Source organism: Rhipicephalus microplus, chromosome 9, assembly GCF_043290135.1.
Source record: "Rhipicephalus microplus isolate Deutch F79 chromosome 9, USDA_Rmic, whole genome shotgun sequence".
Lineage (NCBI taxonomy): Eukaryota > Metazoa > Arthropoda > Arachnida > Ixodida > Ixodidae > Rhipicephalus > Rhipicephalus microplus.
This window is the reverse complement of record NC_134708.1, coordinates 76,624,595-76,642,571: the sequence shown is the minus strand read 5'-3', so window position 1 is coordinate 76,642,571 and position 17,977 is coordinate 76,624,595. Positions and strand designations below refer to the sequence as shown.

At 43.0% G+C, this 17,977-nt stretch overlaps 1 protein-coding gene across 2 annotated transcripts in view; it reads left to right on the top strand.

Moving 5' to 3' along the window:
* LOC142771910 (uncharacterized) overlaps positions 1–17,977 on the top strand; it is a 60,572-nt gene that overhangs the window by 32,441 nt on the left and 10,154 nt on the right. Inside the window, exon 1 of one of the 2 annotated variants that reach the window (XM_075873896.1) lies at positions 7,896–8,192. The exons of the other annotated variant lie outside the window; for it this stretch is intronic. The gene's annotated coding sequence lies outside the window, so the exon portion shown is untranslated. Of the gene's footprint in view, positions 1–7,895; positions 8,193–17,977 lie in introns of those variants that run through there. 2 annotated transcript variants of the gene reach the window in all.

Genomic DNA, 17,977 nt, shown 5'->3' with positions numbered 1-17,977 from the left:
ACTTTCAAGACTGGCAAGGCATAGATCACGAAAGAGAGTACAGCTGATTGGTAAACCTGTAGTGCCGTCTTCTTATCAATGTCCTCACCCCTAGCAGTAAAGGCGGCTACATACTTGAATAGGGACAACAATTTTCGCCTCAAAGTTTTAACAGCAAGGCGCCAAGAAAGACGATCATCGATGATTACACCCAGGTAGCGATGTTAGTGTACCCACTGTATCGGTGTGTCTCCGAGGTAAAGCCTGCTAAGGCTTCGACGACCGCGTTGCCTTGGATGATACGCGATCGCAGCTGACTTCGCAGGTAAAACCTGCAGGTCAACTTCCACCAAGTATTCTGAAGTTGAATTCAGAGCTTGCTGCAATATACCACGAAGACGTGGACCATGGTATGACAGACCACTGACCCAGAGTGTGATGTCATCAGCATGAATCGCTATGCCTATAGGAAAGCCACGTTCTTGCGGTAATCGGCCTGGAAGTCCAGCAAGTACGCTGTTAAAGAGAAGCGGTGACAAGACGCTGCCTTGCGGGATGCCACATTTAACAGCGCGAGGTTGACTCTGTACTTCTTTAATGCCCACTTTCATTCTGCGCTCAGAAAGAAAATCACAGAGGAAGTGTAACAGAAGACCTGAAATTCCTCCATTCATCAGTGCACAAATAATCGCCTTATTTGGCAGCGAGTCAAACGCTTGCTGTATGCCAAGAAATAAAACATACGCTGAATGTTTGTTTACTCGAGCAGATTCAAACGATGATACAAGATCTGCTATGCTGTCGAAAGCTGAACGGTGGCGACGAAATCCGCTCATGACACCAGGAAAGAAAGTGAGCTCCTGTAATCTGGCGTCCAGAGGAAACAGCACCATACAATTCATCAGCTTCATAACATTATAAGTTAGTGAGATTGGCCGGTATCACTTCAAGAATTGTGCAGAGCGACCAGGCTTTAAAATTCGCTTCACCACAGACGATTTCCATCCAGCAGGAATCAGACTCATTTGTCACACTTAGTTGTATTCGTCCAGGATACTTCAATGAAAGACTTCATCAATGTTTTGCAAGGCTTGGTGCGTAACACCATCTTCGCCTGGGGCAGTGCGGCGGTAACAGAGGCTAAGTGCATGAGGCAGCTCGGCCAGGGTAAATTCTGCCTCATCCATCTCACATGGTGGTCCATATAAAATTGTTACAGAACGATGACTGGCGTTGTCTTTTGACATAGGACAGGTGAAAATATTGCCAAATTCTTCCGCAAAAAATTTCGGAGACCGCCAAGTCATGATGCACAATGCATTAGCTGGGTTCTTGCAGACCTCAGGTGTTCGGAGAGCTTTCGATATGCGCCATACACTCCCAAAACTGCTCGCCATATGCAACGATCTACACAATGCGACCCAGCTTCTTCGACGAAGTTGTTTTGTGTGCCGCCTAATGGCTGCATCTAAGCGGTTATAAATTGTCCAATAAGAGATTCTTTTGGAACGCTGCGCCCCCTTGTAAGCACGTCGTCGACAAGCTCGTTGTCTCAAGAGCTTTAGGTCAGGGTTTGGCTTGTCGATGCTTCGCAGTCGTCGCACTGTAGCTTCCTGCAGACATTCACTCACTTGTTTGGACAGGCTATCGTGTGATGGCGCCCCCGCAATGAGCTGACGGAACTTGTCCTCATTTGTCACTGTGTAGGCAGAACTCTGGCTGCCAGGAAAAAATCTCTAGAACCAGCCATATGGGCAGATAATCTGAACTTCATGGGCGAGCTTCGCTTGACCAAGTAAGACGCACATCTGTCGTTGATATGGCAAGATCAATGGTGAATTCTTCCTTTTCCTTTGCCGACAAATGTGGATGAGCCGTCATTAAGGGTTTGCAGATCATGTTTAACAATAAGCTCACTGATTTCCACTCCACGATTGCCTTGTGGGCGACAACACCGACAAGGATGATGGGCATTGAAATCTCCACACAGCAGAAATGACAAGCCACACCGAGATAGCAGGCACTCCAGCAATGTGATGTCCGTTGGTCGCGTTGGCCGAAATTATATGCTTGCCACAGTCGTAGTTGTGTTCCTGAGATTAATAGCAACTGCTACACATTCAAAGTCGACGTCGCAGAGGTCACTTGTGTCGATCACTGCGAAATGAACATAAGATCGTATGTGAAATGACGCTTTCGAAGCATTTCTTGGATGCGTGGTGTCTGTACACTGGAAAAACGCACACGTCATTTCCGTGCATCGGGTATTGCTTTGAACGCCCACGTAATCCGGAAGTCTGAGCTCGTCATTTCTCACATTGGTTTCTTGGAGAGCTATAACATCCGGCGGATTCTTCATTGCAAGGAGCCTAAGAACGAGATCAGGATGGCGCGGTCGTAGAGATCTGACGTTCCATTGCAGCACATAGGGACGGGGCTCGCGACAGGTGTTCATGTTAATTTTAGTGAAGACTGTCGAGAACTGGAACGAGAGCCTCCAAGAGCTGTTGTGCGGCTAATGCTGCTGGCGTTTGACGACCCACTATGAGAGATCTGACGACGTTAACAAGCATCTTAAGCATAGTTACAAGTTGGGCATCATCGTTGGCTGGAGCCGTTTCTTGTGCTGTGTTTACAGTATTTTGTACTGCAAACATGGCCTTGGCGGAAGCTGGTTCTGAAACTTTTTTTTTTTTTGAGATTTATTTTTATTTTTCTGTACGTGCAACAGAAAAAAACGAAGCAAAAGCAAAAGGCTACATAGCCTGACGGAGGCTTTTGCTCCGAAATACAGTCTGGCAAAATAAAATAAAAAAACTAAAATTAACATGTCATACACAACTTAGCCGAATTAGAGAACATCATTATATACAGATACAATTTGCAAATTATGATCACACATGTAACCATTACAAATATAAAGAAAGAACAGGACAGTAAATAGTAATGAAATACCTAAAAAAACATCGCAATATATACAATAGGTGAGGTAAGGAAAGCATCAGGAGACACATACATTCCTAAAAAACAACAACAAAAGGACACAAATAGTGTACTCTAAGCAATTGGGACACAGAAAGTAATAAATAATCCAAATTTCTGTATTAAGTGTATTCAATACAATTATAAAGAAGAAATTCCTTGAACTTATTTTTGGAAGTTTTCTTATTTAGGTCAAGTACGTCACCCAGTTTGTTGAGGAGACTCGGTATTTGGTAATCAATATGTTGTTGACCATAGGTTGTTCTAGTTTTCGGTGTTCTTATACTATGTGTACGGAGATAGTACTCAGCACATCGAGAAGAATCGTACATGGGGTATAGTTTATTATTTTGGATATACAATAATAACTTATAATAATATATTTGGTTTGCTTGTAATATGAGATATTTAGGGAATAACGGACGTGCGCTAAGACCTTGTGGCATACCGTAATATCCCTCGAATAGTCTTAGTACCCTCTTTTGTAGTGTAAGTAATGTTTTATAGTTTTGAGCCGTCGTTGTTCCCCAACATAAGACACAATAACTTAGCCTGGAATATATCAGTGTATAATATAACGCTTTCTTTAGCCAAAGTGGTAATAACGGACATAGTTTGTACATACATCCAACGCTTCTACTTAGATCTGCTGCCAATTTATTTATATGTTCATTCCAGGAAAGGTCTTCCTGGAACCACACACCCAAGAATTTCTGTACCTTGACTTGTTCTAAAGTCTGACCCTCAAAGGAGATACTTAGACTTATATTCCGTGGCTTATTAATGGGTGCAAACAATATATATTTAGTTTTACTCGCGTTTAGCCGCAACTTATTTAGTTTAATCCAGGAAGACAACTTATTTAGATATGTGTTTACAGACTTTTCAAGTTGAGAGATCGATGAACCAGCAAAAAATATATTAGTGTCGTCCGCATACATGATTAACTTAGGAGAATCCGGAATGCTACACAAGTTATTTACATAGACTATAAACAACAGAGGACCAAGTATCGATCCTTGTGGGACACCTTTGTTGACCCTCGCACGGGGAGATGTCTCTTGATTAATAGCGACATACTGATAGCGGTCTGTTAGGTAATTTTGAATTAACCTATTGGCAACGCCACGGACACCGTAGTTATTAAGTTTTTCTAGAAGAACACTGTGATGCACGGTGTCGAATGCTTTGCGGAAGTCAACAAAAAGACCAAGAGTATATAGCTTTTTCTCAAAATTGGTTAGTATCTCGTTTTTAATATTGAGTAATGCAAGCTCGGTGGATTTACATTTTTGAAAGCCAAATTGGGCATCACTTATTACATTGTACTTCGCAAAAAATTTTTGTAATCTAATATTAATAGCGCTTTCAAAAACTTTTGACAGAATCGGAAGTACCGATATCGGTCGGTAGTTTCCAATCTCTTGGTCATTACCACCCTTGAAAACCGGACATACGCGAGCTATTTTTAATTCATCAGGAAATACGCCGGTAACAAGAGTTAAATTAATAATATGTGACAACGCAGGTGATATAACATCAGCGACGTATTTTATTGGTACAGCTTTAATATCATCGTAACCTGCTGCACAATGGTTTTTTATCTTTGTTATTAATTCTTCGGTTTCATGACATGAGATAGTGTGCAGAACTATAGAGTTAGATAAGCGACGGTCATTTACAGGCAGTTGTGTATCCTCGTCATACCCCGCATCATCGAAATCACAACTTTTAATGAAGTAATTATTCATTGCCGTTGCCACCTCTCGGTTACCAAGGCCACTAGAGTTTTCCAAAACCCTAGGAATGTGGCTTTGTTTTATTTGACCAGAAAGATTTCTAACCTCGCTCCAAATTTTGCTAGGATTATCACTTATTCTACTAAATAAATTCTCATAATACCTGAATTTAGCACGCCTTATTTCACCATTTAGATGGTTTCTGTATTTTTTGAACTCGCTGAGTAATTTGATATCTCGTGTCTTTATAAACGCATGGTACATGTTGTTCTTCTTTGTAATTTTTTTAAATAGCGCATTACTTATCCAAGGTTTTCTAATTTTCTGGCGTTTTGCGTTCTTCACAGACACCGGGAAAGCTTCATCATAACATTTCATGAGTTTATTAATGAATAGCTTGTATGCCAAGTTAGCATCCCTTTCTTGTAACACGTGGTTCCAGTCTGTTGCAATAACACGATACCGGAAGATTCCAAGCGTGTCAGCGTTGATCTGACGAGACCGTACTTTTTTATTGCTTTTGCAAGTACCATTGGAAGAAGGAATGGTGCAAAAGATCGGTAGATGATCGCTTATATCTACTGCCAGCGATCCAGCAACGCAAGACGTTGGGAGTGTATTCGTCAAACATATATCAAGAAGTGTCGCAGTCTCTGCAGTTAGGCGGGTTGCCTTAGAAATTACGTTATACAGGCAAAAGAATTTGCCAGCGCCATTAACTGCCGTGAAGTTGCATCCCGAGAGAGCATATCGATGTTTACATCGCCCATTATCACAAATGGAAAGCCAGTAGGACATAAGTACTCAAAAACGTCTTCAATGAATGAAATGAACTTTGTTTTACACCCCGAGGGTGGTCTGTAAACGATCACAGCGAATGCTTTTTCTAAGCGAACCATGAGGCACTCTACAACTTCATTAACCAGGGAAAATTGGGGGACAACTTCATGCTTTAATGATTGTTTGACGTAAATAGCCACTCCACCACCTCTACCAACGGGACGCACTATGCCATTGTAAGTGTAGTTCTCGAAATATGGTGGATCTTCGCCTACAGTTAGCCAGGTTTCAGAGAACAGCAACAAGTCAAAGCTAAATGTAAGGGAGCTAAATATACTGAGGATCTTATCTGTCTTGTGGCGTATGCTGCGTGTGTTTAAATGAAAAACCTTTATGCACCTGCGCGCAGCCCCAAGAAGACCATTCGCAGAACTGCTATCATGATAGCCATCACAAGGTATTGCTGTATCGGTGCTCATCTTAAACGAACGTATATCAGTTTGTGCAAAAGAAAAAAAAATGTTCACTCTGTGGCAGTTCCGCCCCCTTCCACGGTCATCTTGGCAAGATCATCTGCGTTTCTTATCTTTGAGGAGGTTGTGTCCGATGGCTTTGATGGTAGCGCCGGCCACTATGTTGCCGATATGCTAAAATTGCGCCTCCCTTCGTCGCTTCGATTCTCTTTCACTGTACTATTCTTTGGACGTACAGGTGCAACTTCAGTTGTGCCGTTGCCACCTACTTGACGGGTGCTATGGCTAGGCATCTTTTCTCGTGATGCTATCTTTCTCTTTCAGGACCTTCCCTTTAAGGACCTTCTTTCAGGACCTTCTCTTTCAGGCTTTCTCTTTCTGGACCTTCCATTTTTTCTTTAGCTTGGGACATTCTTTGTCCGTTGCCAAGTGTTCGTCATTACAGTTGGGGCAGTGAGATGTCACACTGTTGCAAAGTTTTACGTTGTGATTTGCGCCACATTTAGCACAGACCACAACATTTGTGCAGAAACCCTGTACATGTCCAAGCTTGAGGCATTTGCATCATTGTAGAGGCTTTGGTATGAAAGGTTGGACGGGGTACCGCACTGGTCCGGCCCTTATGTGACTAGGTAGCTTTTCACACCCAAAAAGAATCTTCACACATTCGAAGAGCCAAGCCTTCAAGCGCTGATGACTCTGCATGGTGGCGTGCAAACTGCCATACTTTTCAAAACGTCGTCTGAAAATTCTGCATCTACATCCGATATAACCCCAGCTGTATCACTAGCATCCTGTGGAACAAAAGCCCACACACTGACGTTGCATAGCTGAGATAGACCTAGCAGGGTTTGCACCATCTTCTCATCTGTTGTGTCTGTGGATGATATTTTTCCTGGGATTCACTCGAACTTCTTGAATCGGACCAGGTGCAAGTTTGAAGAAAAAGTCATGAAGCTTCTGTTTGGTGATAGCGTTCAGGCTTACCGTGATGTCGACGGGCACATAAGCAACTGTCGTAGTCACGATGCTGTTGTATATTACGGTCTCTTCACTTGAGGACGATGCTGCCGACTTCCGCCTTGGCCGTCGATGCTTAGTAGGTAGAAATGCATTCGAGTCATCCGACGTAGCATCCGACTCGGAATCGGCACGTTCTGATGTCACTGAAGAGCTGAGCCGCTTCCTTGCCATGGCAGGTCTAACCATGCCGCTAGGCAGGTCCGCCACGATCTCCTCCAAAGCGAAACTTGCAGGGAGCGTCCCCCCAGCAGAGCAGAGGTCTTGAGGACCTGTACAGGGCATGCTGGGTGCCAAAGATGCACGACTACACAAATAAACAGGGGAAAAAAATTCACCAGCCAAGAAAACCGACAACCGAACGATAAAACTTTGTCGTCGTCGTCCCCCAGCGAGTTTTCATCACATGTGGAAGCCGAAATGCGTATGCGCATTACCCAACCCACTCTTAAGTTGTTTTGTACATGCTGACCACAGGCTCAAAAATCGAAAAAATTGCATGAGTCTCTATGACATCTTAAATTCGAAAAGTTTCACCCTCTGATTCACCCCGAAGGTGAAGCAGAGAGTTCCGAAACGGAAAAAAGTGTCTATAAACGTTGGTCAAAACATTCTATTCTGAGGAATGTGAGCTGGAACATGGAATTCATAGTTATTCAACGATGAACTGCTCATAAAGTGCTATGACTTTGAGGCAGCAGCTCTGGCAAGTGGTTCTTGAATCCCATTCTGATTTCTTCCTACTTGCTCTGCAGCTATCTGGATACAGCTATCTTCAGGGCACGTGTGCGGCTCTTCAACTGTCAAGTCCAGGGGCCTGTGAATTGCCTACATCCACGACGTCATCATCCAAAAGAGGGCGCCTACTAACGTGACGTCACAAGGATAAATAACGACGCTTCCCGTGGAAGTGCATCATTTTTGATGCAACAGCTCTGGCAAGTGGCTCTTGGATCCCATTCTGACTGCTTCCTACTTGCTCTGCAGCTATCTGGATACAGCTATCTTCAGGGCACGTGTGCGGCTCATCAACTGTCAAGTCCAGGGGCCTGTGAATCGCCTACATCCACGACGTCATCATCCGAAAGAGGGAGCCTACTAACGGAATGTCACAAGGATAAATAACGACGCTTCCCGTGGAAGTGCATCATTTTTGAGGCAGCAGCTCTGGCAAGTGGTTCCTGGATCCCATTCTGATTGCTTCCTACTTGCTCTGCAGGTTGGTGTCCCTATTTTCTGCTCACGTTAGTGTGTTCTCTTTTGCCGCAGCTGCTGCCTCCCATTGCTTGTTTATCTTAGTTTGTGTATTTGCTATCGTTTGTGTATTTGCTGTCATGCCATCCAACGCAGAATTGGCCAAAAAATCGAAGCACTTGAGTCTTTGGTTCGCTCTAGTCTTGATACCCTTGAAAATGAACTAACAGTTAAAATTAAAGAAAAGCTAGCACAGGAAGGACTCGGGGAACATGCGTCCCTCAGTGATAGTTTTCAGTTTCTGTGTGACAGTTTCGACTCTATCAAAACAAAGCAGGATGAATTGAAACTAGCTAAGAAGGAACTAGTTGCGCAAAATGAGGCACTGACAAGAAGGGTTGCGGAGTTGGAGCAATACTCGAGGCTCAATACTGTTGAAATCAAGGGCGTTCCAGTCACTCAGCGTGAGGACTGTGTGGCCATTGTAATGCAGATTGGCGAAGCTATTCAGTGTCCTGTCACGCCCAGCGACTTTTACACAGTTCATCGCGTTTCAACGAAATCAGATGAAAAGAACCTTGTTGCACCGTTCTGCTGCCGTGAAAAGAAAAACGACTTTGTTCGTAAAGCGCGTAAGACCCGTCCGAACAATTCTGATGTTGGCTTCTCCGGTAGCTCAAGTAAAGCAATCTATGCCAATGATCACCTGTCTCCAGAGAACAAAGGATTGTTTGCTAAGGCCCTAACTCTGAAAAAAAAGCGCACAAATGGCAATTTCTGTGGACAGACAATTGCCAGATCAAGGTGCGGAAGTCTGGTGATAGCAGAGTATATGGCATTATCAAAGACTGTGATCTTAGCATATTTTCATAGCCACTGAGTCCTACGCCCATTTTCGTGCTGAAGACTCGTTCACTTTCATCTTATCATCATGGCTTTGCTATCCCCTGACGAGGCTAAACATATGCTAGGTGATAGTAATCGTTCCTTGGTTTATTTCAACGCGCGTAGCCTGCGCAAAAATTCGGATAATATTTATAACTTTATAGATTCCCTCGCGCATTCTTTCTCCATCATTTGCATCTCTGAAACATGTCTCTGCACTTATGACGTCAATCTGTTCGGCCCGTCATCGTACGAATCTGAGTACTGCAACCGTTGTTCAGGGAGCTATGGCGGCTCAGCAATATTTATCGCTCCAGATCTGTCCTACACCCGCCGACAAGTGCTTTCCATAGGCATCTCGCATTGCGAATCCGTGTGGATTGAATTAGATAATTCTTTTTTAAACGATAATAACAACGTTATTCTGGGGTGTATTTACCGTTCCCCTTCTTCGAATATGAGGAATTTCATTTCTCGCCTGGATACCATTCTGCATCAGTTATCATCTGAAGGCAAGCGTGTTGTCCTAGTTGGAGACATCAACATCAACTTGCTTAACACAGACAATTGTGCATGCACAGAATATAATGACTGCTTCAGTTGATACGGTTTTGAGTCTCTCATTTCATCTCCTACTAGATGTCCTATTTCTGGTGCTGCTTCATTGCTTGATCATGCCATCTGTAATTTCTCGCCCTCTCCCTCTGCAGGAGTAATTGATGTGAACATCACTGATCATTATACCATATTTCTTGCTTTCAATGTCATGAAGCCATTTGATCCAACCACGCGTGTTACTTCCGTATTTGACCAGGAATTGTTTTTAAATGCCATTATTAAACCTGATTGGTCCAGTGTTACGTCCTTGTGCAATGTAGACCAGACATTCAACAAGTTTTCTTCCCTTTTTCTTAAAGCCGTAGAAGAATGTACTAAAACACTCAAATGTAGAAAGAGGTACAAATATCCTAACAACCCATGGCTATCTGAGCGACTGCTAAAAAGTATGCGTAAATAAGATAACCTGTACAGAAAAGTAAAAAAAAACAACCATTTAACACTGCTTTAGCTTCACGCTATAAAAGATACTCCAATGTTCTTTCGTGTCTCTTGAAAAATGCAAGAAAAAATATTATGATGACCAAATATCTAGTGAAAACAACTCTAAAAGATAATGGCAGCTCCTAAACGATTTTCTGAATCGATCAATACATAGTTCACCTTTGCAGAAAGTCATATATAAAGGCGTTACACATGATAACCCTGAAAGTGTTGCTGATGCCTTCAGTAATTACTTTTTCGAAATTTTTAGAGAAAAACATTGCAGTTCTTGTTGTAATCTACAACATTCTAATCATTCTTTTTTTCTTTTTCCCGTGAGCCCTCATGATGTTTCTACAGCAATCAAAAGTCTCAAAGAAACCGGCCCTGGTATAGATAAAATCTCAGCACGACACTTAAAACTTGCAGTAGACATTATTTCTGAACCACTTTCTATAATTATAAACCTTGCGTTCAAGCATGGCATTTTCCCTACTTCTCTAAAAATAGCTAAGTCCTTCCGATCTTTAAAAAGGGTGACAAGCAATCTATTTCTAACTATCGCCCCATCTGTATTCTCTTTTCCCTGAGCAAAGTCATCCAAAAACTGTTAATAACTCGGCTCAACAAATACCTTAACAAATTTAATATACTGAAGCCCTGTCAATTTGGCTTTCGCGCTAGAAGTTCTACTAACCTTGCTATTCTTTCCCTATCAGACTTCATCAAACACTCCATAGACACAGGATTTGTAGTAGGGTCAGTTTTTTTAAACTTCACAAAGGCATTCGATACCATTAATCATGTCATATTATCCAAGAAGCTCAAATCATACGGTATTACAGGCCCATCCCTCAAATTTTTAAACAGTTACCTCCTTAACAGAAAGCATACTGTTTACATATCGGGCTCATTTTCTTCTACTAAAACAATAAATCGAGGGGTTCCTCAAGGGTCATTACTGGGTCCGTTACTTTTTTTACTTTACATTAATGACCTTCCTGACATTATACACATGGCTCACTGCGTTTTATATGCTGATGATACTACCATTTCTATTGCTGATAGATGTATTGACAGCGTCCCTAATAAATTAAATGCTGTACTTTGTAGCGTGTCAAAATGGTGCCAGGAAAATTTCTTAATTATTAATCCAAATAAATCTAAGTTTATGGTTTTTAGAACAGCCCAACGCAAGTTAACTTCCTCACCACAGCTCACAGTTGACTCTCATGTGATTATTATCAGCGACAGTGTATCTTTTCTTGGCATTCACCTCGACGCCAACCTTAACTTCGCTCTCCATATTGCTCACATTAGAAAAACGGCAGCATTCGGCATTCGCGCATTACTCAAAGCTCACTCATATTTTTCTCATAAAGCACTCCTTTCACTTTACTTCGCATTCATACATTCATTCTCATATCACTTATGGCATCGAATCATGGGGGAATACTTACCAGTGCCATGTTTCATTTGTACATGTTTCATCTACAAAATCGAGCTATTCGCGCTATTTTTAACTGTTCTCGCGGCAGTAGCGCCGCTCCCCTTCTTCAATGCAATAAAATATTAACTGTTAGCTATCTATTAAGGTTTAATCTAATTATGTTTCTGCATAAACAAATAAGAAATCAACTTTCTGCTAATTTCATTGATCCTAAGATGCTAGTTAATACTAACACTACCAGGTTTGCGGCTAATAACTTTTTACTTCCTAAGGTTCGTACTAACTATGGTAAATCATCTTCTTCTTCTGTACCATCACCATAAGAAATAATTTGCCCACTTCGCTAAAATGCAAAGTTTCTTCATTTTTATTAAAAAACTCATTAAAAGAGTACCTGTCAAATAGTTGATCTATCTTCTTTGTGTTGTTTTATGCTTTATTATTTGTTTTTTGATTCCATGCCTTTTTGTTTTCATTCTGCTTTATATACTTTTGTTGCCATGATTCTAACAGCTGCTTGTGCTTTTATTATTTGTAATCATCACCGAGGGTCCCGTTGCAGTGTTGTACTTTGGGACCCTCGTCTGTATATTTTACTCCCTGTAACACCCTTTTAGGACATAATAATAAACTGATTGATTGATTGATTGATTGATACCATCGCGGTTTGATTGTGCTGTTGACACAAGACTATAGAGATGTGTTACAGCTATAGAATTTTTTAAAATTTTTATGGACAAGTCACGCACTGAAAAAAGGAAAGTGAACACATTCTAAACGTGTTTGAAACGAAGGAATGGAGCTAAAATTCACGTGCGAGAAACCTTGCTCAGATAACGTGCGGTTTTTCATAAGATGCGTGTCTTTGCGAAGCATGCATGTTTGCTGGCAGTACATTTGGCATTGAGTGAGATTACTTTTGAATTTCGCGTCGGCGCATTCAAATATTGTTCAATGAGGAATAATGGTGTCGTATTTCCGTTCGTCAAAAAAAAAAAAAACTTGGGCACATTACATGAGCAATAGTTTCCAGCGGCAAGGAGGCGTGGCGTCCTGCCTATATCATATTGAATCGGTTCGTCAACAGCGAATTTGCACTGCAAACATAGATGAACTCAGACTAACTTCACCGGCGAAGAAATGTTGCAGTTATTGTATGCATGTGTTCTGCACACGATGAAAGTAAGTTGGGAAAAGATACGAGGTGATGGTTATGCTTTCCGCACCATAAGTTTAGTAACATGTTTTCCGGAGGGCGCAAAAGGCCACAGGGGTCAGCAGTGGGCAGATAAATGAACTTCAATTGAATACTGCCAATAATGCTGCTATGCCCTTACCTTTACTGTTGGCTTCATTGGACTGTGTTTAAGGAGGAATAGCCCCCTTGTTCCATATTTTGTTCACATTGTATAAGACTTCAGGGCTGCATGTGATGGTTTATTGATCAGCTACCCGCGCTTGAATGTTCCCGTGCTACGTGACGCCATTCGACAAAAAGAATGTTTGAATATTCTTGTCGAAACGGGGTTTTTCAATCTATTTCCCTATCGTTCGCATAGCTTTTGGCAACGCGTGCCACATAGCTCTGAGACACTACACAGTTAACTCTTTTTTATCTGAATTTAATATCCCAAAACCACAATATGATCTTGAGAGACGCCGCAGTGGCGGGTCCCGGAAGTTCTGACCTACCGATGTTTTTCGACGCGTACTGACATCGCAGAGCGGCCAGGTCTCTGCCATTTCCCCTGTATCGATGTGTGACCGCCACGGCCAGGATCTAACCCTTGACCTTGGGGTCAGCGTCCGAGTAGCCTAGCCACTGTTCCACCGAGGCGGAAAAAATAATGTGACATTAACATTTGTCAAAATGCAAGCTAACAATAAAAAAGTTCAGGTAATAAGTGCATGCCCTTCGCGGCGACTTTCTACAACATGAATTTCATATTGCACTGTGTTATTACTTGACTCCCCGCGCATCAGCAATTACTTAGACCGTAGACCGTAGCTATGGCACAGCTTGACGCTGTGTGTTTCTCTGTGTGCCCCTCTAACAGCGATTTCAGTCATGAAGGTGAGACATTAAAAAAAAAAAAAAGGCGTTATGTGGGGCAGTGAACAAGGCGATTGCGGCTTCGCAACTGCTTTAGATTTCGTTTTATCATTTTTATATTCCGTGGGGGCTTCCCTCATAAGAAGACCACGACCAACGTCATAATAAGTGGTACCCTCAGTTATTGCGCGTGTGCATTCACTCACTCACTAACTCACTCACTCACTCTAATTAAAAGATGATTTTACCTGTCGTTAGATGGGGAAACACAACTGGGAAGGAAGGAAGGAAGGGGCGGATGAAATGAAAGGCAGGGAGGTCAGCCAGACGCGCGTCCGATTTGCTACCCTGCAATGGGGGAGGGAGTGAGGAAAGGCTAAGGAAAGAAAGAGAGGAGATGTAAGAAAGCCCCGTCAGGCTACATGTGCGCATGTCCACTGCACGCTTACTAGTGGTCACTTACTTAGTCCGGTCAATTTAAAAAAAAAACAGCAATGATCGCATTGCTTTGTTGGCCTGCGACGCGTAGAGCCATGATTCTAGGGTCTTCTCTACGGAAAAGGGCGTATCAGCACGTTGTGTTCGCTTGCAAAGCGATCACAGGAACACAGTCGATGTTCAATCGTCTTGTCGCAGTCGCACGAGTCGCATCTGCATGAAGGCACCTGGAGACTGGGGAAACACAATGTGAGAAGGACACAGGAGGAGCGCTGAGCTCACAACTGAAATTTATTGCGCATGCCACTCGCTTTTAAGGCGTACAGTGGACGCCTATCGGCCGCTCCGCGGGCCTGCTGGACGGCCAAAAGTTGGTCGGCCAGGAGGGAGCTGCGTAGGGCCGCCTCCCACCTGATCGATGTAGTGTCGGGGCAGTGTTACCGCGAAAACAATTCATCTGAGCTAAGCAATGAACGAATGACCCAGAATAAACACGGCGATATGATGCAGGAAATGAAAACTTCGACGTGCTTTTACATCAGTGTTCAAGTTGCGCACGCATGGTTTTAAGGTAAACGTGATAAATAAAAAACGTACTTGTATAGTGCCTTTCGTGCCAATCTAAATGGGTTTTGCCTCAACATGGTTGGAGGCGGGCATCTCTGTACAGGTTTGCAACATAATGCTCAGTGTTGAAACAAAAAACACCTTTCAAGGTTACTGAACACACCCTTTTTATGCCTGCTGTTTTTTTAAGATCTTGTGACCACTATATTATGTAAGCTTTTCTATTGTGTGTGTTGTTTTCTGCTCATTCCTGCCGAAAGAGTTCTTGGGGGAGAAAAAGGCGGTCTACATGAGACGTTTTCCTAAACATTATGACACTTTGGTGCTGAATGACCCTTGCCGTCACAAGTTTTCACGTTAAACGTGGAGTCCTCATTGCTTTGTGATCAGATAGTGTCGTTGGCATGCATATCTTAGAGGGACGCTAAAGTCAAATAACAATTTAAGTCAGAGTCAAAGCTAAATGTTGACAACGTCTAAAACGACAATATTATTACTAGTAGTGCCCTAGTTGCCGAGAAATTAATGTAAATGCACGAGAACACATGCACCACGAGTAGAGCATTCCCCAAATGATCTCGATGACGTCATACTTCCCACCTACAATTATTGACTAGTAATCGAACTAGCTGTACTAAATAACAAACCTTCCGCGCATAAAGAGACGTGCTAAAATGCTGTTGGTTCGCTTCTGTTTGATTCATGCAAAAGAACCGCCGGACGTTACTATGGGGAATGGCGTGAGTGGTTCAAAAGTTCCATTTCTGCCCAGTTAAACTGCACAGGTCGGGTCATCTAGCGGGACCAAGTTGAACCAAGCACGCCTGCCATCTACGAGGCCATGGCAGGAAGTTGTTCAATGGCCGTTGTTGCTGCTGAGGCTCCCGCTAATTTCGTTCTGGTTCTGCTTGTGTCAGCGGCCACGCAGTAAAGCCGGACAACGTTGTGCACTGCGACAGTGTGGGGTCATGATATGAGGCATGGAAGAAGTAAATAAAAGAAGAGTGAGAAGTGTGGCGGAAGTCACGTGCTTCTACAGTGGGGGGGGGGGGGAGGTTATGGTAAAAGGGGGGCGCGCCGGCGTCTCGTGTCCTCTGCATCAACACTCATATGGCTGCGTTGTTGATAGCTGGCTGGAGTTCCGAATGTGCATTTTTATGCAGCTGTTGCACTTGGAAGATGATGCCATGTGTTAGAAGCCCACAGGGAGCGTTGGTCTTCCCGGTTGCGTGTTTAGCTTATATCGCTTGAGGTCAAAAGCGGTAATTTTCGAAGCTTGCAACCACTCCTCTGAAATCGGTTGGTGCTGCAGCTTCGTTCTTCTCCTTCGGTACTGTGCTGTGGCGTGCCTCTGCTAAGGAAGCCTAGAATTCCTAGACGAGAACGGCAGCGTCTAGGGCCCTTGATGCGAGAGGTGGCGGTGAGCTGTTCTCGTGTACTACTGTCACAACTATCGGAAAGCAGTACGCGGCCAACTGTTCTCAGCGGAGCTTGCCGAGTCAGGAATTAGACGTGCCTGCCACAGTAAAATGATTTATTGTTGTTGCATTATCGCTTCTTGTTTACGTTTGTGCATGGTAACCTCATGTTTGGAGAAGTTTTTTATGATATGGTCACAGACGGCCGACTCCCTGCTGCGAACAATATTCGTACGTTCGTATCATGACACACATGACAATGAACGATTCGGAGGTGTTCGTTTGGCTAAATAGCAAGATAAGTTAAATAAAATTTTACCTTACACTATGTCCCGTGCCTCCAACCTACCGTTACGGTTACCTCGGTACGACCGAGGTAACCGTTCTGGCGGAGGCGTCTTAATTGCGGTATCAAATGAATTTGTGTCTTTCAAAGTTAATGTCGCTTCTGAACTAGAATTAATTTGTGTGTGCATTCGCCTGCACCACAAAGACTACATTCTTTATGCCTGCTATCGGCCTCCAAATTCTTCTCCAGGCTTTTCCGAGATATTTCATGATGCTTTAAATAAGATACATATTAGATTTCCCGCTGCAGTGTTCTTTGTTCTGGGCGACTTCAATCTGCCCGATATTTCTTGGTGTTTACCCCAACCAAGTGCTAGCTCCAGCTCGTCTGAAAGCGCATCTTTTATCAGTGTGTGCTCAGATTTCAATCTAATACAATTTGTCAAGTACCCGACCCGTGTTACTACTACCAGCTCAACTATTCTAGACTTAGTCCTCACAACTCACCCAGATCATGTTAAATCCCTTTCTGTGATACCTGGTCTCGGTGACCATTCAGCAATCCACTTTACTATTCCCAACAGGAATCCCAGACGACAGAAAACCTCCAAAACTTTCAGAGACTATAAACGTGCAGACTATGCTGCAATAAATAGGGAGCTTGAAGTATTCACCGAAGAACTGTTTCAAAATTTTGATCAGCGTTCTGTAGACGAAAACTGGCATCGGTTCAAATCCAAGGTGTCTGAGTTAGTAGACCACTATGTACCACTGCGTAGAATAACGAATACTGTTCCATCCCCGTGGTTCACACCGACCCTAAAGCGACTACGCAATAAAAAGCAGCGCCTTTTTCGGAAAGCCAAATGCTCGAGGTCAACTGACCGATGGGCTGCGTACAATGAATCAGCCGATGAATATGCGCACGCGCTTGCCGTGGCTAAGCGTTCTTTCTTTGAAGTTACCCTCCCCTCTATGCTTAGAACTAATCCCCGTAGATTTTGGCTAACCATCAAAGGAAAAAGTGAAAAGAAAATTGAACTGATGTCTGAAGACGACTGTATGATCCCAAGTGAAATGTGCTGCGAAGCCTTAAATACGGTATTTTCGTCGGTATTTGTGACCTGTACGCCATACTGTTTGTCCCCTTTCCCTGTCTGCAATTATTTACCCATGGATCCATTAATCATAGACTGGGTGGGTGTTGCCAAATTGATAAGGAATCTGAAACCTTCCTCCCCCGGAGATGATGGTATTAACCGCAAATTCTTAAAAAATACTGAAATGTTATCCGCTATAATTCTATCTAAGATTTTTTCACAGTCTCTGGAAACTTCTGCAATACCACAGGATTGGAAGGTCGGAAAGGTGGTTCCTTTGCCCAAAACAGGTAACACTCACAATCCCATCAATTACAGACCCATATCGCTCATCAGTGCACCATGTAAAATTGTTGAGCACAGCCATTTAGTCCGCTTTCTCGAAAACAATTCCTTTTTTAGCAAATTCCAACATGGTTTCAGAAAAAATTACTCCTGCGAAACTCAGTTACTTAGCCTCACTAACGACCTATTTTGCGCCGCTGACCGTTCTTCAGTTATCGGCTGCGTATTTATCGACTTCGCGAAGGCATTCGATACCGTTTGTCATAAACTACTGCTTTCTAAATT